Source organism: Protopterus annectens, chromosome 8.part1 (assembly GCF_019279795.1).
Source record: "Protopterus annectens isolate FY-2018-M chromosome 8.part1, PAN1.0, whole genome shotgun sequence".
Lineage (NCBI taxonomy): Eukaryota > Metazoa > Chordata > Ceratodontiformes > Protopteridae > Protopterus > Protopterus annectens.
Genome location: NC_056742.1, coordinates 468,476,489 through 468,500,680, shown reverse-complemented (window position 1 = coordinate 468,500,680; position 24,192 = coordinate 468,476,489).

The following is a 24,192-nucleotide window of genomic DNA, read 5'->3' as shown; positions in this document are numbered from 1 at the left end:
AGCTGTAAAGTAACTACACTGCTAGCTGTAAAATAACTACACTGCTAGCTGTAAAATAACTACACTCCTAGCTGTAAAGTAACTACACTCCTAGCTGTAAAACTACACTCCTAGCTGTAAAATAACTTTCCTGTAGAGGAAAGTAATGAAACATTAACAGAATGAAGAGGACGGAAGGTTTTATCCCCAAACAGAACTTATCTGGCCAGCAAAGGAAAGCACAAGCCAACTGTTGATCCTTGAAAGCCTCAGGGGTGCGTAGTCTTCGACGGCTGGAGCTGCTTGACAGTTTGGGCACGTGGAAGGTGCCCTTAAGCTTTGGAAGCTGGCCAGCTGTTATATCCTTGGCACAATATAACTGATATAGCTAAGGCTACTGCAGCGGTGATCCAACGTAATGAACATCACATGTTTGAAAACAGGGCGTGAACAATGCTGGAAAAATACAAGCACATTATAACAGAGGCTGTGTAAAATTTGTAGATTTTTATGAATTGTATTGCAAAATTCTATCAAAAATGTAATTTATCTTTGCCTCTGAAACAAGGAGTATGACAGATATGTGCCTTCTTTCTTTAAATTATTGGTGCCACTAGTATGTTGGTCACGTAACATGGTTTTCTGTGTAGTAGATAGCTTCAGAAATCACATGTGATGAGAGGGGATTCAGAAAATTGTGTGAAGGAATAAACCAAGCGTAGAAATAGAGACATACCTCCAAATATAGGTACATAATGTGCAGTGGTAAATCAGGCATGCAAACAGGAACATTCCTCCAGAACTAAGAGTTAAGAGGTCTGTTCTGACTGTTCTGACAGCTCTGGAGACTATAGAAATGGTTCCCAGTCAACCGTATATAGACACGAGGAATAAGGTCCATGGTTTTCTATTAACACCTCTTACCTAGTGCTCATTTACATCAGAATGAATGTTATGTTTCTGATTGGTTTATTTATAGTAAAGCCCATGCTAAACTACAGCACTTGTTTCCCAGTTAGTGCCACATAATCATAAATTCTCATACAAGCTGAAAGAAATAATCAGTGATCAACTTTGTATTAAATTACAAAAAAAAATATTAAGCTGAAACCTGGGATGCAATTATCCCTAACCTTTGACAGTGTGATGAAGTTGGATCAAGCTACAGCATTTGGAATATTTGCAACTGTAGTTTTTATTTATAATTCATTTACCATGATAGGTTGCAACAGATACTTTTGACAAAAAATGTCTTCTCCCCACCCTGTATTTTTGCCAATTTTATTTCTAAATTTGTGGCTATTTGTAAGTCATTATTTTAATGGTTCAAGTAGAGGAAGAGACTGTTTATTGTCAGTATTTATTTACATCCTGTCTAACTTGTCGTTTTTCCCATTATATTTGTAAAATTGCATTATTTGTTTTGGCCTTAGGTTGTACACACAGTTTGGTGCTTAGCTAGCTAGTTTGCTTACTTACACATTGAAAAATGTACTCTTGTCTAATCTGTTCCATGTTTCTGTGATTTTGTTATTATTTTTATTTGGGCTATGCAATTATATTTTTAAATGCTGTTCAGATTGCTAGAAGTATACTTTTCATCTATTTTTACAATAATTATTTTGCTTTAATTTCTTCCATTCTCATATACTAACTGAAATGATTTGCAAAGCAAGCTGATCAACCCTTCATTTTAATTACATTGTGATTTTGGGTATTGTCATCCAAAACACTATACTGATTAACAGAAATACAGTAAATGAAGTCTCATAGCATGTTTTTAGTAGCATGATAGTGACATTTTTGTATTTCCAAGCCTTCTTCATACCTCTCAACTGTACAGATTTTCGCAGAATGCCCAGATTTTTTGCTTCATATTTTGGTCTGCTTTTCATAAAATTGTGATTTTTCTGGCAAATTAGTGGCAAATCATTAAAGGTTGAAGTTCGAAAATAATGACAGACATTTGAGTTTCAGACTTCATACCCTTCAGAAAATTCATGCTAATGCAAAACCTGTTATTCTGTCAAATTTCTAAGTTTGTAAGAGCAGTATTTAAACACTGTCCCTATTTTTGGGCCTGTGTCCCACTTTTATTATTTATGGCTTTGTCCAGATTTCTTGCTCTAAGATGTTAAGAGGTATGCTTCTGATAACAAAAAAAAAAAAAAAAGCTTAAAGCAGGGGTCTCAAGAACTAACATATTCGTTCTGGGTATACTCATCAGAAATGGAAAGAAAGACAGCCAGTGCAGTTAAGAATGTAATACAGAAGCATTTCTCTTCTAGAATTGTGCTAGTTGGAGGCCTGTCTGAGGCCTAGGTGGATTATACGAGTGTAAAGCCTGGCTGAAAGCATTTTACTATGCTTTATTTGATAATTACAGGAAATACTAAAATGTGTGTAAAGATGTCATTTGCTTTTCTGGAGATGAGTTTGGATGGTCCAGTTTTCTCTCCATAACTACTTCCTTTATCTGGTTTATTTTATTGGTAGCATCTATAGTAAAGAGTGGGCTGTAAGATACGTGTAGACGTAAGTGTTAAAGTATGACCAGGGAAAACGGTTTAAAATGCCATGGTTTAATGTATTAGTTAAACTACTAAATGGCAGACAGTTAACTGTCATCAGTAGGAGAGCATGTTATAACCTAGCTGGAGGCCGAGAATGACTGACTATGATCTCTGGTGATACACAGAGATCTTATTGCCTAACAAATTAGAGAAGTTTGGTTTACAAGTTCACTGCATCAGAACTCAACACTTGTTCACTTAAGGTGAGTTTCGTAGTAGTGTCACCAAAAGATAGGCTTCTCAGGAATAAAGATCTCACTAGGAGGGATCTGAAGCTAAAGGTCTACACAAATATCAGCAGTTTTGTTTATTCATATGCCTATGTGTTGCACATAGTTGCAAAAAGATCAGCTTTGTTTACTGCTGTCATCTTTGCCAAGGGAGTTGAGGGCCTTGCAGTGTTGTGCAATTTTTTTGTCATTAATAAAACTCTTTTTAAATGAATTATGTTATTGAAAAACAACATCAGGTATTCTTGCATTATAATGTTTTTTCAGTGCCACCTTTTTCTGTTTCACAGCAGGTATGTGATTCTTGAAATTTCTAAGCCATTGTCTTTTTCATACCTACAGGGCTCATCGTCCTGTTTACCGCTTCACTCCTGCAGTTCTACTTGTGTTGGACTGTCTTGTCCCATTTAGGCTTACACTGTTTGAAAGGCAGAGCAGACAAAACACTCTTTATTTATTTATTTATTTGTCTTTTGTTAACCGCGTTAGTCCGACTGGGCCAGTGACCTATTTTCAGTAGAGACCCGAGGAGAAAAGCTTCACACACAAAGATACCAATAACAAAGTTACATTCAAGTAATAAGAATATGAATACATTCATGCCATAATGGAAAATGGAGAAATACATACATAGTAAGATGAATACATAACTACGTATATTCATGCTATAATGTAAATTAACAAATGATAGAATTTAGTATAAAGAAGAGTTAGAAAGAAAAAGTGAGGATTTGGAAATAGGGCAAAAGAGGGAAGAAAAATAAACGCCCAAAACATCTAAATAGCTTAATCCAATTGGTAGAGAGGGAGAAAAGAGGTAAAAAGTAGAAGCGTAAAAATAAAGGGAGGTATAGGAGAATCAAGAGAGTGAAAGAAAACAGTCTTAAGAAGAGAGAGGGGGTGGGGAGTATAATAGGAAGGAACAGAAGGAGAAGGGGTGTAAGTATTGAGTTGCTCAGCGGCATAGCTGAGGTACTACAGTATTAGATATATAAAGACATTTTACAGTAAAGTGAGAAAAATAAATAGTTATAGTGAGATTAGTGGGCGAGTGTATGTTAGGTAGGGTGGTAACAGGTGCAGGAGGGAGTGTTTGCAAGGTGGATTTTCAATTCTGTTTTGAAATGGCTTGGACATTGGATAGCGAGTAGATTAGTTGAGAGTTTGTTCCATGTTTGAGCTAAGGAGCATTTGTAAAGTAATCCACCTATTGTTTTGTTAGGTCTGTAAGTGTCAAGTTGCATTTGGTCAGCACTATGGAGAGACCAAGAAATTTTGTATAGGGATAGGAGGATGGACAGAGTATGACAGTCTACAGATTTGTAAAGAAGGGAATGTGTCATCTGTAGTTGTGAAAGCTGGAGTAGTTGAGGGAATTCAAGCCACTGCAGTTGTTTAAGGGCAATGCAGTGATGGGATTTGTAAGGGGAGTTACAGGAAAATCCAGCTATCCGGTTATAAGTTTGTTCAGGTTTGGTTAAAAGATTTGCTTGTTGGTGGGTAAATATGGAGGAAGCATAGAGTAGACAGTGGAGGAGGTAGGCTTGAATAAGTGAGATTCTAGAGGTGATGGATAAGAATTTTTTATGCCTATACAGTAAACCAAGTTTTTGATTGTGTTTTTTTTTTTTTTTTTGCTGGATTGTTGGATGTGGTGGTCAAATTTCAGTTGATCGTCCAATTGTAATTCCTAGAGGTTTGGTGTGAGAGTCCGCATGCATGATAGTGTTGTCAAGGAAAGAGAAGACTGAAGGAGGTTTTAAGGTTGGACATCCATTTGGGAAAGAAAAGAAGAAGCTTAGTTTCCTTTGGGTTAAGGATGAGTTGGTTATTGATTAACCAGCATTCAATGGTGTTAAAAGAAGTCTGTGTGACAGGTTGAAGTTCAGGAGGGCTGTTAGAGAGGATAATTAGAGTAGAGTCATAGGCGTACTGGATCAGTGAAGAAGTGCAGCAGGTGGAGTGAAGATTGTTAGTAAAAATATTAAAGAGAAGGAGGCCTAGAATGGGTCCTTGGGGGACACCTGTTTGGATAGGTAAGAAAGGTGACCAGGAGGACTACCATCTAACAGGTTTTAGTCTGTTGTTAAGGTAACTAGAGAATCAGAGAGTAGTGGAAGTGGAGAGGTTGAGTTCAGTTAGTTTAGTAAGGAGCTTGGGGTGGGAGATGGTGTCGAAAGCTTTGGAGAGATCAAGGAATAGACATGATACCTGTTTATTGTTATCTCTTGCCAGTGCTATAGTGTGGGTGAAGGATAGAAGAGCTGTAGACGTGCTGTAATGGGATCTAAATCCCTGTTGAGAGGGGGTGAGGAGATTTTCCTGAAGTAAATGTTGAAGAAGTTGCCTATGAATGCATTTCTCAAGAATTTTACAGGGAGAGGGGAGAGGATGGCTGTAGGACAGAAATTGGAAGGGTTGGTGAAGTTACTTCCTCTGTGCAGTGGAATAGTATAAAAGAGTACCAAATCTCTGAGACTGAGGATTCTTTGATAGAACGGTTGATAAGGATTGAGATGGTATATGCTATGGAATTGCCTGCTAGTTTGAGAAATTGCGGGGGTAGGTTGTCGAAAGAAGGATAACGGGGTTTACATTTCTATAAAAAGGATTTTATGTAGGCAGTGGAGACAGGTTTTAGGGAAAAAGCTGTGTGGAGGCAGACGGAGGAGGGGGTTGTGATTGGATATTGTTGGGGAAGTTGGTTTGCGAATAGAGTCGATAAAGTAACTGTTTCGTATATGGAGGTTTCGAGAGGAGTTTTATTGGGGAATGGGTTGAGGGTAGAAGGTTTCCCAGGATGTAGAATGTTGTTCATGGTGTACCAAGATTTCTTTGGATTTGAAGTGTGGGTGGATTCGGCTTCTTGATATAATTTTGTTTGCCACAGATAATGAGTTTTTTAGTAAGGTTTCTTAGTTCTTTGTGTTTAAGGAAGAGAGAAACAGATTTTGACTTTATCCTCTGTTTCCAGATACTGTCTCTAAGTTTCTTAGTGGAAAGGGTGTCTTCAGAGAGCCAGGTTGCTGGATTAGGCTTGATCCTAATTTTCCTAATGGGTGCCAAGTTGTTTGGTATGTTTAGGAAAGTATTGTTAAACTCCAGAACAGCATCGTTTATACAGGTTAGACCAATTGACAAGGGAGAGTTGGTTGTTGAAAGTTTCTGTTTTAAAGTTAAGACAAGTTGCGGCAGTCTCTATAAAGGTGTGTTTTTTATGGTTTCAGAAGGTAGTCTTAGTATTGATATAGGGAGGTGATCACTTAAGGAGTCTGGTAAAGTGGTGGGAGTATGGTAATGATTAGGGTTGGAAGTTAAGATCCAATCAAGAATGGAGCTGGAGTTTTTATTGAAGCAGGTGAGAGTAGCAATAAGTTGACTGAAACCAAAGAGGTTAATACTAAGGGTAGGGGAGTGGGGGAGAGTTTATTCCAGTCAATATTTACATCACCTAGTATGATTGTCTCATAGGAAAGATGTTGGGAGATCCATGATAAAATAGATTCAAGAATGGAATATTGTTATCAGGAGGTATATACATAGATACTGTGCCAATTATTTTGTGTGGGTTAAGGTGACATTTCAGAAAGATAAGTTCAGCAGGGAAGAAGTCAGGAGCAGTAGGGGGTCTGGAGAAAAAGAATCAGTAAAAGAAAAGTTTTAGTCAGAGCATAAGGTAAGTTTTCAGAGTAGAAAGCTTTTATCTGGTGGAGTCTGGTGTAATTAAAAGATGGAAAAACAGGAATGGATATCAATTAGCAAGGATTGTGGTAGAGAGAAAGCGAGGTGGAGAGAAAGAGAGAGCGCTGTAAAACATGAATTAAATGAAGGTAGCAGGAACTTCTGGTAGGAAGATAGGACAAGTAGAGGTCAGAAATGACTATTCCATACATTTGGTAAGGAGATGGGGGGGGGGGGGTTCTGGTGGCAGTATTAATTACAATATTACAGATTATTGAAATGTTACAATAAAATGTAGGCAGATTATGGTTCTGTCATCTAAACATACTTTGCTTCACTTGGGAGGATATGGGTCACTTGTAGGGCGCCGGATGCTCAAAGGTTCAAATGTTAAAGTTTCTTTTTGTACCGCTGGTTTGGAGAATGACCGATACAGCCCCTTAGAGCTAAAATATGGTTGAGAATGGCTGATTAAAATCTGTACAAGACAGAAATTTAGTTATGGTGTTACAGTGTTACTTAATTGCAGTACAGCATTTGTGGTGTTCACACTTTGCAATCAAGCGGTTTAAATGGAAGAAATGTATTTTAACTGAACTCGTAAAGCAAAAGATGCTTCATGTTCAGTTAAAAAGATTTTTCTCAAATTTACATTTTCTTTGAGTGTGAGTTTTAAGTAAGTTCAGTCCTGTCTGCTGGCAGTTGGAACTGTAGCAAGTCATTAACCATTTGGCAGTAGGTGTTGATGAGTTAAATTAATCTTCACTGCAGAGTTCTAGCATAAATCTTACATAAGTCAAAAAAAAGGAGAAGAAAACTGGACAATTAAATAGATACTCCAAAATGACAAGTCACTTATCACAGAAATAACATGTAATGTAAATATTTAAAATTGCAGTCATAATTTATGTTTCCTTGAAAAATAGGCCTTCTGTTCATTGTGGCATATCGTGACATGCTTTGTTTTTGTTATAATTTATACTTATTTTTTTATGCATTACATTTAGTAGGTGAAATTCTTTTTAAGGCTTTTTTTATAGTTTAGATGGACTTCAACGACAATAAGGTAGGCTACATTGTTATGGTGAAGTCTATTTGCTTGTGTATCCTGGTAAATGCTGTTCTTTTTCACTCTTACTAGGATTGGTATTTTCTTTTCTCATTAACTCAAATTTAAATATATATATATATATATATATATATATATATATATATATATATATAAAAACAGTAAAAAACAAAGCAGGAGGTAGCAGACATGGCTATGTAGAATAACAGCTTTATTAGTAAAAGAGTGGCTTTACCAGCCACTTCATCAGACAATCAAATGCTGTGTTTTACTCTTCTTTGATTGTCTGATGAAGTGGCTGGTGCCACGAAAGCGCTCACCTCTTTTACCAATAAAACTGTTATTCTACATAGCTATGGCTGCTACCTCCTGCTTTGCTTTTTACTGTTCATTTCATTGTTGTTGGAGGTAACTCTTGCCAGCACCATTTGGTTTTTACTGTGGATATATATATATATATATATATATATATATATATATATATATTTATATATATGTATATATATATATATATATATATATGTGTGTGTGTGTGTGGGTCTGCTTCATTTGATCGAAAGACCATTTGACCTAAACCCATCTGATCGAAATTTCATTTGATCGAAAACCAGTATTCAAGGCATAAAACTGGGATTTGTCCCCCTCCCCAATTTTGTGCGACCCTGGAGTTGGTATATATAGTTAGGGGGGTTTGGGGGGGGTGCAGCCCCCCCCCCACCTAGTTTCCTTTAAAAGAAGAAAATAAAACAAAAAGTACAGATTTTAAATGAAAATGGGGGGAGGCTGCACCCCCCACCCCACCCTAACTATATATACCAACTCCAGAGTTGCATGACATTGGGGATGGGGACAAATCCCTGTTATTTGCCTTGAATACTGGTTTTCAATCAAATGAAATTTCGATCAAATGGATTTAGGTCAAATGGTCTTTCGATCAAATGAAGTAGACCCATATAGATATATATATATATATATATATATATATATATATATAAAAACAGAAGCAGAAAGAACAGATTTAAGCAGAAGACAGTTAAAAAGGCTGCCTTCTGCTTGTACATTTAGCAGTCGTCTCCATGTACATTCTCAGAACCTAGAAGCAGAAAGAACAGATTTATGCAGAAGACAGTTAAAAAGGCTGCCTTCTGCTTGTACATTTAGCAGTCGTCTCCATGTACATTCTCAGAACCTAAGGCAGGGTGAAGGTGCAACTGCCTTGGGCATAGGGCTTTTCTGGCGGGTGGCATGCTCAGCAGTTGCCCATGCTGCACTATAGCAAGCTACTTGTCAGATTTGTAGCAAACAGTTTGCATTTGCTACAGTTTCTAGCAGAGAATTTGTTTTGGGCTCTCCCTCAACTCATGGAGGACTGTTTTTGTTCCCCTTAACTTATGGTCGAGGACACTAGATCAGGGAACTACACCAAGTGCTGCATAAGCTAGCTGCAGCTCTGACTTTCTACTCCTTTTGTCTCTCTTTCTGTTTTAATTTCTGAAGCTGCTGTTAGCAAGTGGAAAACAGATAACAGTTGGGAAAAAGCACAAGTTTTTAGTCAGAGTATGGATTTCATACTGTAAATAGGTGCACTTTTTTTCTGCACTGTCCATATACATTAATTTCCTTCTTAGGAATGTCTAGTAACCAGTCACTATTTCTTTTTTTTGGAACCCATTTTGTTAACACTCATAATCACTGACGTGCTGGAGTAAAGCACCCTCATACTTGTTAGGCTGTACTAAAAAGAAGCTGAGGATACAGTGCGACATCCCAGTGTGGCTGTACTTAAGGAGAAAGCAGTGTTTACATTACACATTTTGGGGCTTAAAACATGCAGATTGGACTCTGCTGGTGCCAGAACATGACAGCAGTTTAAGCTCTGAGCTCTCCGTTCCTCCAGGACTTACCTCCACAGTACCTGAACTAACTATGCTTTTCTCAGAAACAGTTGGGCTCAGCATTCAATGAGTAACTTTATATGTCAATGAACTGACTGAGGAAAAAGAAAATAGCCATACAACCTTTGACTTTGCCACACGCAAAATTAACTGTGAGCAGTTGTACGATTGCAGTAGAAAGTTTGGACAAAACATTTTTTAATATTGGAATTACAAGATATTCATAGCACTCTTGGACCATATCAATAAAATCTGAAGGTAAGACAGACATAGAAATGCCCAATGTCAGCACATGCTGATGTACTGCAGCATATAAAGGACATCTTATAGGTTCATAGGTAGGTACTAGGCTATCTGCCCTAGGGCATTTATAAGCCTAACCAGAATAGTTGGCTTTCACCTCCCTTTTAGACTAGATTCCTGAGCCTCTGTCCAGCAGGGCCATAGAAGTGATCCCAGGAGTAAATTTACGATTTCCCATCCACTCATCAAGATTTCTCTTGAAGAGGGTCAGCGAGGGGCTCTGCCTAACATGGACTGGGATTCTATTCCAGAGCGAAGGAAGCCTTTGGGATATGAATCTATCCCTCCAGCATGTCCTGTTTATTGTTGTGCTAAGGTTTAAATCCCTGAAGCGTGTAGCTCTAATGGAATTGGTTTTCTTGAGGTGGAGCATGTCCAACAGTTCCGGGTTAGACATGGCCTTAAACGTCAGGCAGAGATCACCTCTGAGTAGGCGGTAAGCAACTGAGTAGAGCTGGAGCTTCTGACAGAGACTTCAACACTCAGAGGCTCAAATAAAATTCCTTAAGAACAAGGTTATAGACCTTGAAGATAGGGATCACATGAAAAACATTAATTTAATTGGTGACCCTAAAAAGGCTAAAGGTCAAAACTGTTAACTTGTTGTTGCTACCATATTGTCGGAATGGCCAGGTGTACCTCAAGAAGAGGTAAATTTCTAAATTTTTCTGTAAAAGAAAAATGACTTAGGCTGTTGTGGCAGCCTGGAAAAGCTTATATTGTTCAAGGAGCCCATGTCTTCATTGAAGAGGAGTTTTCATTGGAAACACTCCAGTGGAGGTCTGAATTCAAATCAGCCGTGAAGTTATGCCATCAAAATGGCTGGAAGATTAAATTACTGTATCTAGCATAAGTTAAAAGTGGGATTTCTCGAAGGTTCCGTTACTTTTTTGTCTGCAGAGGATGTTAATACATTGCACTGTCTGCCCCCTCAAAGGATTTAAACTCTGTGATATCCAATCACACCAGAAATTTTAATGACAGCAATAACCCATATAGGTGACCAGTGGATCCCTTTTCCCTTGTGTAAAAAAAGTCTTTTAGAAAGGCAGAAGACTGCACATGTTTACACACCAAATGCAATGGATGTCTGAACTAAATGTTTATTCCAACCACTCATCACCTAAAAAGTGTTTGGGTGAGATCATGAACTGTTTCTATGGCATTTCTTATGATGTCATTAAACTTTACTGCTGAAATGCTTGCTCTATACAATATACTTAGTACAGTTCAGTTTACAGCTTTGACTGGGGGGAGGTTAATTTTTGAGAGTTTATGCAGCGTGACATGGTCAGGGTGATGCAGTTCCATTGCTTGTTGTTTGGTAAACCAAGTAGGTTCATAGGTTCATAGGTTCATGGGTTCATACTAGGCTATCTGCCTGAGGGCATTTATAAGCCTAGCCCATAGTTTTGTGGCTTACGCCACCCCTTTAGTTTGGAGAAACTATGCCCATTATTTTGCTGTGCCTCTGTCGAGCAGTGACACTGAGGTAACCCCTGGGGTGTATCTGCGATCTCCCATCTATTGGTCAAGATTCCTCTTGAACAAGGCCAGCGAGGTGCTCTGCCTCACATAAACCGGGATTTTGTTCCACAGCATAGGGAGTCTTTGGGTGATGAATCTATCCCTCCAGCACGTCCTATTAATAACTGTGTCGAGGTTTAAGTCTCCCGCCCTTGTGGCTCTGAGGGATCTAGATTTTTTGAGATGAAGCATGTTCATCAAATCTGGGTTTGACATGGCCTTGTATGTCAGGCATAGGTCACCTCTGAGCAAGCGGTAAGCAACTGAATATAACTGGAGTTCTTTCAGTCGGGCAGCATAAGACAGATTTTTGAGACCCTTTATCCTTTTGGTGAGGAACTTTTGTGGCCTCCTCAGCTGCTGCAAGTGTCGGGTCAGATACATTCCGAATGGGGCATTGTACTCGATCATTGGTCTGATGAGTGATGAGTATAGGGAGACTATGACTTCCCTTGATCTAGATGTGAATCCCTTCATGATAAGGTGGGCAATGTAGAAGGTCTTCCTAACTACTTTAGCAATATGAGTGTCGAATGAAAGGCTACTGTCAACCTGGGTTCCCAGGTCCCTAATAACTTCTTCTGTGTTCAGGGGATTGCCACCTATATGGTAGCTAGGGGTAACCTTATTTTTCCCGAAGGGTATGACTATGCATTTCTTGGCATTTAACTTTAGGCCATGGCTCTGGCACCAGTTATCCGTTTCTGTGAGACCCTTCTGAAGGATATCTGTGTTGGATGTGTTTTCAACCACGGCCCAGTTTGCAGTCATCTGCAAACTTTGTCAGCCATAACCCTCCTGTGTTTGCTTGTACTTCAGAAAAGTAGATGCCAAACAAGAGTGGGCCCAGGACTGAGCCCTGTGGGACACCACTTGTGACAGGCTTTGAGTCTGACATGGCGCCAGCAACTCTGACCCTGTGGGTTCTGTCACTCAGCCAGTTTGCAACCCATCTTGTAATGTATGGGTTTACATTTAAGTTGATGAGTTTTTCGATGTTACCCGAGTGAGGTATTGTATCAAAAGCCTTCGCCAGGTCTAGGTAGGCTGTATGGACTGCCTTTCCCTCGTCAATGGCCTTGGTGACTGTTTCGAAAAAGTCAACCAAGTTTAAAAGGCATGATCTGCCTTTGACAAAGCCAAACTGGGTTGGATCCAAAGTCTGCAAGTTCCCTATGTCTTTATTTATAAGATCCATTATGATCCTCTCCATGGCTTTGCAGATAAGGCTTGTCAAGCTAATGGGACGGTAATTTCCAGGGTCGGTGGAGGCACCGCCTTTGTGGAGTGGGACCACAGTCGCTGTGCGCCACTCCCTGGGTACGTATCCGGAGGTGAGACTAAGATTAAACAGCTGTCCTAACTGTGGGTTTAATTCCTCGTTGAGTTCATGGAGCACACAGCCGGGGACACCATCAGGTCCCATGGATGCTGTGTTCTTTGCCTTGGAGAGAGAGCAGTTCTCACCTGGGCGTTAGAGATGTTTGGGGGGCTACAATCATTTGGTATAGATATCTCTCCTTTGGGGGGGGGGAGAAGTTTGCACTGAACCTGTCAGCCAGTATGTTGGCAATGTCTGTAGGATCAGTAATCTTCACATCATTTTGAACTAATTCTGAGCATATCTGGGAGTTTCCTCCTAGGTTTCTGACATAGCTAAAGAATGCCTTATGGTTGTCTTTAGAGTCCTTAGCTATTTTTTTCTCAAAATTAGCATTGGATGATTTTATGAGAGCTCTTAGCTTTTTACTTATAGTGATCAGCGGTGTCTTACCTTTTAAGGATTTTGCTCTATCTTGTAGTAGCTTTCTCCTTTTGTTGTAGAGTTTGTTTATGGCTGGGGTCCACCAGACTGGACGCTTGCCTTTGGTACAAAGAGTCTTTGTTTTGCTTGGGATTGCCTGATCCATGCAGCCCTGCAGGTGCTGGTAGAAGGCATTTGTAAGTGATTCAGCGGTTTGAGTAATGTTAACCGCCGGCTCAGGGGCCTTAAAGGAGACCACACTAGTCTTTAGAAGTGTGAAGTCGGCTTTCGAGAAGTTCTTTACTGTGGTCTTTTTCATTTCGGGTGGGGGCGGGATGAGGACCTCCAGCGAGATTAGTTTGTGATCAGATCTCACCAGTGAGGGGTATACTTCCGGCGTTGAACATTGTGCTCCCATGTTCGTGATGATGAGATCAAGTAGGCAGATTTGAAGTGAACAGTTAATCGCATTTATCATACACTTCAAACGGTATCTATATTTATCCTCTGTCTGCCATTTTATTTGAATTGCTTGTAAATAGTTTGTGTTTTTTATTAATGTACTTGTTTAATTTAGCTTACATAATAGCATTCAAGTTGTATGTTTTTAGATGGTCTTTTTCCTGTGAGAGAGTAACAAGCATTACTTTATATGTTTTATTGGGCATAGTTTATTGCAAGAGGTATGATACAGAGTGATCAGAGGCATTAGACAAACATCTAAGTTAGAAATATGGGTATTTGTGCACATAGTTTCATATGGTGGCTTTTTGTTATTTTCTCATAGAATGTGAATGATTTAGCCGATGAACAAAAAAAAACGAAAAGTTCTAACATACATCCATACTTTTAAGGATCATTTTCTTTGATTGCAGGAGATGCATTTAACTAATGAGGAACATTTTTCACTGCTTAGGGGCATTTACTCAGAGGGATATTACTCCGTGTATTTTGGGGGCCATAGGAGAGGTCTGCATTTAATAAGGAGCAATTTATTGTTTCAGATCATGGATGCATGTGTTGATGATGTAAGTAGGTTTATATTATTGAAAGGTCCCTGGTTAATGTGTATCTTCCACCTTGGACCCTGACAAGTGAAATAGCGTATCTTATTAGAGAATGCGTACATTTGCCACAGAAGACTGTGATTTGGGTTGGACTTTATTGCCTAATGAATTATCCAGAAACCCTAGGAAAGCATTCCAGCTTCATATTGGCAGACCCTTTTTAATAGATAATATATTTGGCGTGTTGGATATTCAGAATTTGCTGAAACAGTCTCACCACAAGTATACATTGTACTCCTCAAATTCAAAAGTGTATTCAAGTATTGATAAGGTTTTCCAAAGTCAGTAGTATGGGCAATGCCATTTGACTGTTGGATGTTTCCCATATATGTATTTCAGGCCATGCTTCCCTTAAGGTAAAGATTCAAATTCCTGCCATGATGACCAATAATTTTCAGAGGCTTCATGCTTTCCCGTGTAAAGGAGATAATTTTGCAGGTGAATTGAAAGTCATTTTCGTAACTGAAGCAAGTACGGTACGCACATGCGGCAAATATACTGCTGAGAATTGGAATTCCTTTAAAGCCCACTTAGGGAGGTATCTGAGGGATTATACAGCAGACAGAAATGCAGCACAAACTCAAATCACTGGTGAAAGAGAAGAATGGGGGTGAGCTTGAGCAAAAGTATAGCAAAAGTATAGCAAATTTAGGTTGCAAATGGATTCCTTGGTATTATTTCAAGCTCACAAAGTCCTTAAACTGAGGAATTGTGATTTGCCATATTCTAACACTAAATATTTGGCTGTAAGGGCACGCCAATAAACTGGAGATAGCTGGATTTGGCAGGTAAGGGACCCTTGGTTCAATAGCATGCTTTTAAACCCCATTGAAATTAGGACAGCCTTTATACATTGCTATAGCTCACTGGACTCTGAAGAAGAGAATTCATCACCTTCCCCAGTTAACACTGAGAATTATCTGCCTACTCTATGTCTACTTTCTTTCTTTCTTTTTCTTTATTTTACATTTGTTTACCGGGATAATCCGACTGAGCCATTGGCCCATTTTCAGCAGATGCCCAGGGGGGAAAAAGCTCCAACAAACAAGTTATAGTAAAAAGACTTAACAATTAGAACAGAAGTTACAATATAACAATTGATACTGTGGTTGCTAAAATAAAAGCATAGTAAAAGCTTATGATAAATTGACTAATATTAATACAATCGGTAATTTTAAATTAGATATATAGTAAGTAAGGTTGCAATGTCTACAAATTTTAAAGTAGCACCTACTTATAGGGGAAAACAAACTTCACTTATGTAACCGAAGTTAGTTTAAGGTGCAAAGTGGCAGGAAGACAGTTAGTAGGAGGTTTTAGTTTAGGAAAGGTGTGAAGTTAAATGAGGGGAGAGAATCTTATCCAGGAATAGTACAGGGACAGAGCCATTTATTGTTTAGGCGTTCTTTGAGAAGGAGTTTAAATGTGGAGGTAGAGGGGGTATTAAGTATATTTTGGGGAATATTGTTCCAATGTTTTGCAATTTGATTTGTGAATAAGGAGTCACCAAAAGAGTTGCTAGATTTATTAACTTTCAGGAGTAGTTTGTTGGATGATTGTAGGATACAAGTGGCATTGTATGGTTGAACTAGGTTCTTTAGAGCTGGGCAGGCATCGGGTCGATGTATGATGTTGTGAGCAATTGTAAATTGGTTAAGTGATAGTAGGTTTGGTAGCTCGAGCCAGTGTAGCTCTTTCAGGGCAGTGCAGCAATGTGTTCTATTATGGAGCCCTGCAGCAAAACAAGCTATTTTGTGGTAACATATTTCTAGTTTGGACAGTTCTGATTTTCTAAGATTAGTGAAGACAGGGGAGGCATACATTAAGGTGGACAGAAGTTATGTTCTTGCTATACCATGCCTAGTGGTAGGAGTGAGGAATGTTCTGGACCTATACAGACAGCCGAGTTTAATATGTACCTTTTTTATGGTTAGGACTATGTGCTTATCATATTTTAGGGAGCAGTCTATTGTGACACCTAGTAATTTGTCCTCTCTACTGGTTCAGTTTTAGTGCCATTGGAAGAGAAGATATGAAGAAGGGTATTGAGGTCTGTGGATCTGTTATTGGAGAGTATCATTAGTTTTGTCTTTTTCAGGTTTAGTATGAGTTGTTTTTCTTTGAGATACTGCTCAATGTCTGAGTTTTAAATAGGAGTCTGGAGTGGGAGGGAGCTGTACAGATGACTGTGGAGTCATCTGCATACTGCACTGTAGTCACATGTGTGGATGCAGAACTTAGTTTGCTTGCAAAGGTGGAAAATAGTAAAGGGCCAAGAATTGAGAATCATTGTCTCCGGAGGATACAGATTTGATGATGACTGCTCTTACTTTGCATGAAGTAGCTACGGTACTTTCTCAGCTGACCCCTGGTAAAACTCCTGGCGCAACAGGATCACCCTGTCAGATCTAATTATTAGGAGGGGTGTAACTTATCAATATGTTTACCAAATTAAGTAATTCCATGTTACAAAATTCCTTGTAGCCTTATCCTTTCCTTATCTTGGAAGGAAGCAACTGTGACTCTTAAACTTCGGAAAGAGCCTTGCTTACCCTCTTATTATGGACCAATTTCTTTTTTAAATTATAAATTACTTGTGAAGTTCTTGTTAATACATTGGTCAAAATGCTCCTCAAGTACGCATCTGGATCAAACAAGGTATGTACAGGGTAGAACCACCTTTGACAGTTTGATTAAAACTTCCCTTATATTAGAAAGAGCAGCGGGCTTCAATATGACATTATTATTTTCAAGCCTTGTTGATGAGAAAGCTTTTGATAGAGTTTGTTGGGCTTATCTATGGGGTCTTCTTTCCTGTCTGAGGTTTCCATTCGGTTTTGTATCAGCACTCCAGTTTTTACTAGGAATCCACTGCTGGGGTTACACTGAATAATATCTTTTCTGAACTGTTCTGTAAAAACAGAGGTACCCGGCAGGAGTGCCCACTTTCATCATTACTATTTGCTAGTTATTTGGAGCCTTTAGCGGCTGATCTCTGGCAATCGTTTTTTCCTGGAGTTAATGTGAGTGGACAAATGTATGAACAGCCACTGTACCCGGATGATTTATTAGTGTATTTGTCACATTTGTTTCAGGCGTCAGCTGTTTGGCTCCTCTTCAGGGTACAAAATAAAAACACATATAAAACCAGAGTAATTAAAATTAATTATATTTTCTCAAAAGATACTTTGCTACATTATCCTTTTTTGATTGATGATAGACCCGTAACCTATTTAGGTATACAGTTAGGGTCTTTCCCATGAGTAATTTATCTGCTACATTTGACTCCATAATAAACAGATAAAATATCATTGCCAAGATTGAAACCTTATCACAGAGAATCACCGTTATTATATGATATGTGCTCCCTCTGATACTGTACGCTGCACAAGCTGTTCCAGCATCCCCCCCCCAATTCTGTTGAACTTAAGTATGCATGCAAGTTCTTGTGATATCATGCCCTTTCTTCTGAGGCTCATGTCAGGACATTTCAGATGTAATTGGTGAAGGATTACCAGTTTTGCTCCCATTCTAAACTTCTAATGGCACTGGTTAAGATGGCTAGGGATGCTTTTAAGCTAACATTAATACTTAATTGGACAGGATATTCTTCATATAGACATTAGTCACTCCTGGTGCTGTTAGTCTGCTGTCATCAGTATGAATTTAAAATCTGGTGAACAATTATATTGTTGGGGTCAGTTGTTGGTAGGAGTGCTCCCTCTGACCTGGGAAGAATTCACTTCTCACTTTGATTTTCTTATGACAAAATAAGAGTTTGTTCATAAACTCATTGGTAGATTGCACACCTATAAGCTGTACACAGCAACAGAGGTAAAAAGATCAAAGAACATAAATTGGGTGCTCAAATCGTGAAGATCAGCACAGGTGAAAAATGGTGGTATTGGAGCTCTGTACAACATTTTAATTACCCTAAGAATAAGTACTCAGACAAATAGTGGAAACTGTGGGAGTTACAGTTAAAACACTGAGATTGATGAGGTTTGTTGGGGTGAAGTATTAATGATCCAGCATCCACCCAAAGATATTCGAATTTAAACAAGACTGTCCTTAACAAACTCTCAATTTGCTATAACCACATTGCCAGGTTTGCCACTGGGCTGCCTTTTAGGACACATCATTGCATCAGTCTAAATCAGTTTGGGTGGCTTGAACTACCCAGCCTAATCCCGTATAACCAACTGATTATGGCCTATAAAATCCTCTATAATCCGGACAATACTCCTGCACTTAAAAATATTATCACCCCCTGTAACAATCCTAGACCGCTTCGATCCTCTAACAAAACTACTAATTCAGACCAGCAAAATTAATAACACACCCAGTGACTCTCTCTGCAAACTCTGTAAGTAGACCCTGGAACTCTCTTCCAGCTGATATTACCTTACTTTCTACCTTAGGTCAATTTAAAACTAGACTCAAACAACATTTGGCACTTACCTGGCTATGTCAATGTATCAAGCCTGGCTAACTCTCGCTAGAATTTGTAAAAATCTGTTAACCATTTTACTGTGTAATTTAATTTAATCCTGATTTATGCTCGGAATTGACTCTAATCTGTGGAACTTGTTTAACTTGCTTACTTATGTAATCACTGTAAATAGTCTGATTATAATACGTAATGTTGGTATTATGTAATGCTGAATCTGCTTATCCTTGGAGCTTTTCTCCCCGGGCCTCCGCTGAAAATGGAAATGCATCCAGTTGGACTATCCCAGTCAACAAATGTAAAATAAAATAAAAATAAGCCACTTGGTTGTGCAAATATAGATTTTTTCACATGGCAGTGTCAGTTTAAGTATGTCTGTACACTAGCATGACTGTGTGGGATGTATCCTAGTGTATCTTCTGATTGTTGTAGATGTTTGTTTAACAACCTGGGGTATTAGCGGAATAATAATGGGACTGTCCTATTTTGGGGTTTCTTACAAATACCTTGCACAGAATTTGTAATGTTATGTGTTCTGGCGTAACAAGATCCTAATCATGGAAGTTGGCTATTTAATGGAAACATGTCTGCCTTTCCAAAATATTATTAAGTTCTGGAAATCCACCAGCCCTCCTTCCTTTTCTAATTTCATTAGTGAAAGAACTCTCCTTGCTGGAATGTTCCCTTCCAGATGCATGTGTTAGGATAAAGGTTTCAGACAAATTGTCACTCTGGATGAACTTTATGGCTGACAAATGTGACAGATTTAATGACTTGCAACTTAACTTTGTTAATGACTCACCTGTTAAATTTTTGTATTTTCTTGTTTTTTTTTTTCTTTGTTGTATATTGTAGACTGGTATATGTACATTGCTTTTGGAGAAAATTGTATAAGATTGCTATAAGAATTTTGCAATGAAGAATAACTGGTTAATAAAAATAAAAACTGCAGATTGTTTAAATTATAATACAGTTGAAAGTAGTTTATTAGAGTGTTTTAAGTTAACACCTGAAGCTTATAGAAAAAAAAGTTTTGTGAGCATAGACTGCGATTGCAGTGACAGAGTTGAGACAGGCTCAGCTGTTGGACCCTACATTACAAGGCTTGAAGGAGGGAGCCAGGGAGGTGCCTGATTCTCAAGGAAAAGGAGAATCTGTATACTGGGACAAATGGTTACTGTACAGAGAGTGGACCCCTGAGGGAGGGCTAGAGGGTGAGGTAATACAGCAGTTGGTGGTGCCCAAAGCCTACCATCTGGCACTTCTAGCCATAGCCCATGACATTCCCATTGCAAGTCATATGGGCATAAACTGTACCAAGATATGTATTCTGCAGAATTTTTATTGGCCTGGGATTTCCACTGATGTAACAGGGTACTGCAGGACCTGTAAACAGTGCCAAAAAGTAGGCAAGGCAGGAAACAAGGTAAAAGCTCCTTTGATGGATTTGCCAGTGATTGAGGAGCCATTTCAGAGGGTAGCTGTGAATATTGTGGGGCCTCTGAGTACCCCAAGTTCCACAGGGAAGATGTATATCGAAGTGGTAGTAGATTATGCTACTAGATACCCTGAGTTGATAACTTTGTCCTCCATTGAGGCAGAAAAGGTGGCAAATGCTTTGTTAGAGATTTTCACTAGGGTAGGTTTCCCAAAAGAAATACTGACTGACAGACGTGCCAGTTTCATGTCAGACCTGCAGACTTGTCTGTGGGAGCATTTTGGGGTGAAGCATCTAAAGACCACTCCTTAACACCCCCAGACTAATGGTCTGGTGCAGAGGTTAAACTCTACTCTAAAGACCATGCTACAGGCATTTGCAGGCCAATTTAAGAGGGAGTGGGACAGTTATTTCCCCCATCTGTCATTTGCTTACAGAGAGGTGCCCCAGGAATCCAGAGGTTTTTCACCCTTTGAGTTGCTGTATGGGCATAGGGTAAGGGGACCTCTAGATCTGATTTGCGATGAATGGGAGGGTGTGAGAATCTCCCAAGGAGTCTGTTGTAGCATATGTCCCAAACCTCAGGACAAGGCTCAGGGAACTCATGGGCTTGGCCCAGGGAACCTGGCAGAAACCCAACAGCAGAAAAAGGTCTGGAATGACAGGAATGCTCGAGCTAGAGAATATGCTGTGTGGCAGCAGGTTATGGTTCTCATTCCTGTCAGACACAGTAGGCTGCAGGCAGCTTGGGAGGGACCCTTCAAAGTGGTAAGGCAGGTCAGTGATATTAACTACATGGTAGAACTTCTAGGTAGGAGGCATGGGCCCAGACTGTACCATATTAACATGATGAAATCTTACCATGACAGGGAGGCCCTTGTGCCATTTGCAGTAGAAGGCAGGAGGAGTCTGAGGGGGATCTATGGCTACATGGAGCCAGCCAGCAAAATCCCAAGTTACTGTTGTGGAGCCTAGGGATTCAGGCATATGATATAATAGTGCAACACTGTACTGGGGTCAGCAATGCCAAGGCAGCTTGAATCTCAAGACAGGTAATGGGATAATGTATTCCTAGACAGGCTCATTCCTCTTAAGCAACGTTTCTCAAGGGAGTCTTCAAAGGGGGCGGGGGGGAAGTATGGCAAAAGGAGGTACTGCTAGCACAGCTAACTGGAATTCTGTAAATAATTATATGTCATTGGTGAATATCAGAATGATTTATATAAGATGCTTGTGTTACAGATGTATTAGAACTGTATATCTTTTGCATATCAAGCTGCTTGTACAGACATGTGTTGAAAAGGTATTGCAGAGTGCAGTTTGAAATGTAATCACAGTGTGCCCGTGTTGGAAGAGAGCAGAAGTGTACCTGCACTACTGTAACTGTTTAAATGTATATATTTTAACAGTGGAAACTGGGATACAGGAGGTTAACCTCAGTCTAATAAATTTTAGAAAAATAACTGAAATTAAATTACTTTATGACTAGGGCATAAAAAATGGTATCTGTCAGTTTTCAGTGCAGCTAGAGAGACAATGTCTGTACTAGGAAAGTTTTCTGTATTTTCTTTAGGGTGAGTTAATTGCTATTATTGAAAGCATGAGGGAATGCAATTGTTTTATGCCTTCCAGTATCTGCCAGAGATGCCCTTGTCTGTATATTTTTACAGGTAGATGCTAACTACTGCCAGCTTCATCAATGGTTGTTTGGTCTGGGAACTAATAGTCATATGACAAGAAATGATGACGTTCTGCAAGCTATCCCAGCAGTAATATTTGAGATATTATTTTGAGAAGTCTCTTAGTGAGTCAAAGCATTCTGTATTCGGTCTTGGACCTGATAAGAACCATTCACCACAATATCTGCCTTGTTCTAATGAAGCAAGTTACAAGGGGATAGTAATTCTCTTAGATACAGTCAGGAATATAGTAAAGCTTAGTTTAGATATTTTTCTTTATTTATTTGAGCCTGTAGCAATGTTATTTAAAATATTTCCTATGATTTTGAACTCTGATGTCACTGTGAAAATATATTTAGTATTGTCTTGTTATTTTATTATTTATTATTAAATATATTTAAACTTTACATAGTGGCTGATCTGTGTAGAGATATTTAGATTTTAAGAGTACTTGCATATTCATTTGGTGACACTGTGTGGGCCACCCCTAATAGCCTTGTTGTTGATCAAACTACCATTTTTATTAATGTTAATATTACACAATAAGCTTGGACACACTTTGTTAAGGGCTTTATAGTAGCTGATAAGGAGTTGACTGGTGGCAGTGGTAACTACCTTATAGTCAGGGAAGATGGGGGCATAGTTAGAAAAGCTGTGCCAGCCTTTCCCAGGTGTGTGTGTGTGTGTGTGTGTGTGTGTGTGTGTGTGTGTGTGTGTGTGTGTGTGTGTGTGTGTCTAAATCAAACTTCAAAGTGTGTGTGTGTCAGCTACTTGGGCAGGGACACAAAGCACTGGTTGTACAGAGAGGGGTACTGGAGTTCTTGCCTTGGTCAATCAGCTGAGATCTCAACTCTATAGCTGGGCCAGTGGGGAGTCTTACTGGGGATCTGGAGAAAGAGTGAGAAACCAGCCCCCGACTGTCTGTGGTCTCTGTGTGCTCTTAAGGGAAATTACACTTGATGCAGTGAGCTGCATCTGGAAATATTGTGTGTGTACCTGCTATCCTCCCAGTGAACATCCTCCACTGTTGCCAGTGGTGAGGATTGAGGCTCCTTGATTGGTGGTTGGCAGTGGTGGTTCGTCACAGTTGTACACAAAGGATTCTACACATGGAATTACATATCCATCAAGCTTCACTAATGGCCACAAGGTCAGTCTTCCAGCTACAGACATGTGTACCCATGGCTGTATATCTGACATGGATGCCTCACAGGGTGTGAATGGCATTGCTTATACACAGCTTAGAGGGGGGATATTTCCTAAAAATGTGCTCTACCACTAGTAAGTAACACATTTATTAGATGCCTTGCACATTCCTTTGTGGCACTGATTTATGCCAGTATGATAACAGACTGATATGTGTCATTGTAACTGAGAAGTACTGGTATTGGTCACTCTTTCTGTGTTCACTTCGGCACCGCTGTAGGTGTAAATGGAGCACAAGCACTACATTTTGCACATAGAAGATTAATGCAGCTGTCATAAAAGCAGTGTGCCCTTCAGTTGCATTTCATTAGGCCTTAGTGGTGTCAGACTGTTACTTTGCTACAGTCGCTGAGTAGAACATCTGTCAAGTGCCCAGCCCATCCCCCCAGTCATTGACATTGGTCATTATAGTGACAGAGTATTACGTGTTTCTTTTTGGGGTCAGAATAGCTCTGTGAGGTGCAGCTCTCTAGCCACTGGCCTTGAAGTTTATCAGAATGCTGATCAAACACTACATACTGCTGTCAGGGACAAGCACTTTGCTTATTCATGTGCTTTGCCCCTTATTTTGTGATATTATTTAGCTAAAGAGTGCTGTCACAGAATATAACATTGCTATTGCTGTGGTGTGTTAATTTGTGGCTTTTCTGTATGTCAGTACTGTAGCAGAGATCTAGCTGCTGTCAGCAGGACTCGAACTTCTTCAGTCAGATGCTGTATATCAGAACTGTGTCAGATGATGAGCTGCTGCCAGTAAGGAATCTTGCTTCTGTCATTCAGATGCATCTCCTTTTGGTCAGTGGTACTGACGAGGGTCACAGTGATACTACAGCATTCCATCCTACCATTAATGAGTAATGCAGCTGTGATACAGCTGGTGTGTCCCATCTGTAGCATTGCAAAGGACAGAATTGTGCCAGAGCTCCACATTCTACCATCACAGCAAGCAGTACAGTCATGCTATAGATGCATTTGCCTTCTTTTCACTGGAGCACTTTTGTGTCTGAATAGATCAAAATCACTGCCATATACTGGTGTGCATAGCTGACAGATGCTTTGTTCTATTATTAATGGCATTGACAGACTCAGAATTGTGTAAGCAGTTCATCCTGCAGCACATAGAACCATAACTGTTTAATGGTCTGTTGTAATTAATGTCACATTTGCATGTCTGTCCAGTGGTTTCACATCTTGCAGATCATGTAGAGAAGACCACAGCTTTCAGCCAGATGTTATGGCTTTTATTAGTGGCACTATGGGAGGTAAGGGTGGTGTCTAGTCAGTTTGGGCAAGGAAACAGCTGTCCATCATTTGGTGTGACCCCTCATAAATGGTACTATGTCCATCTGAA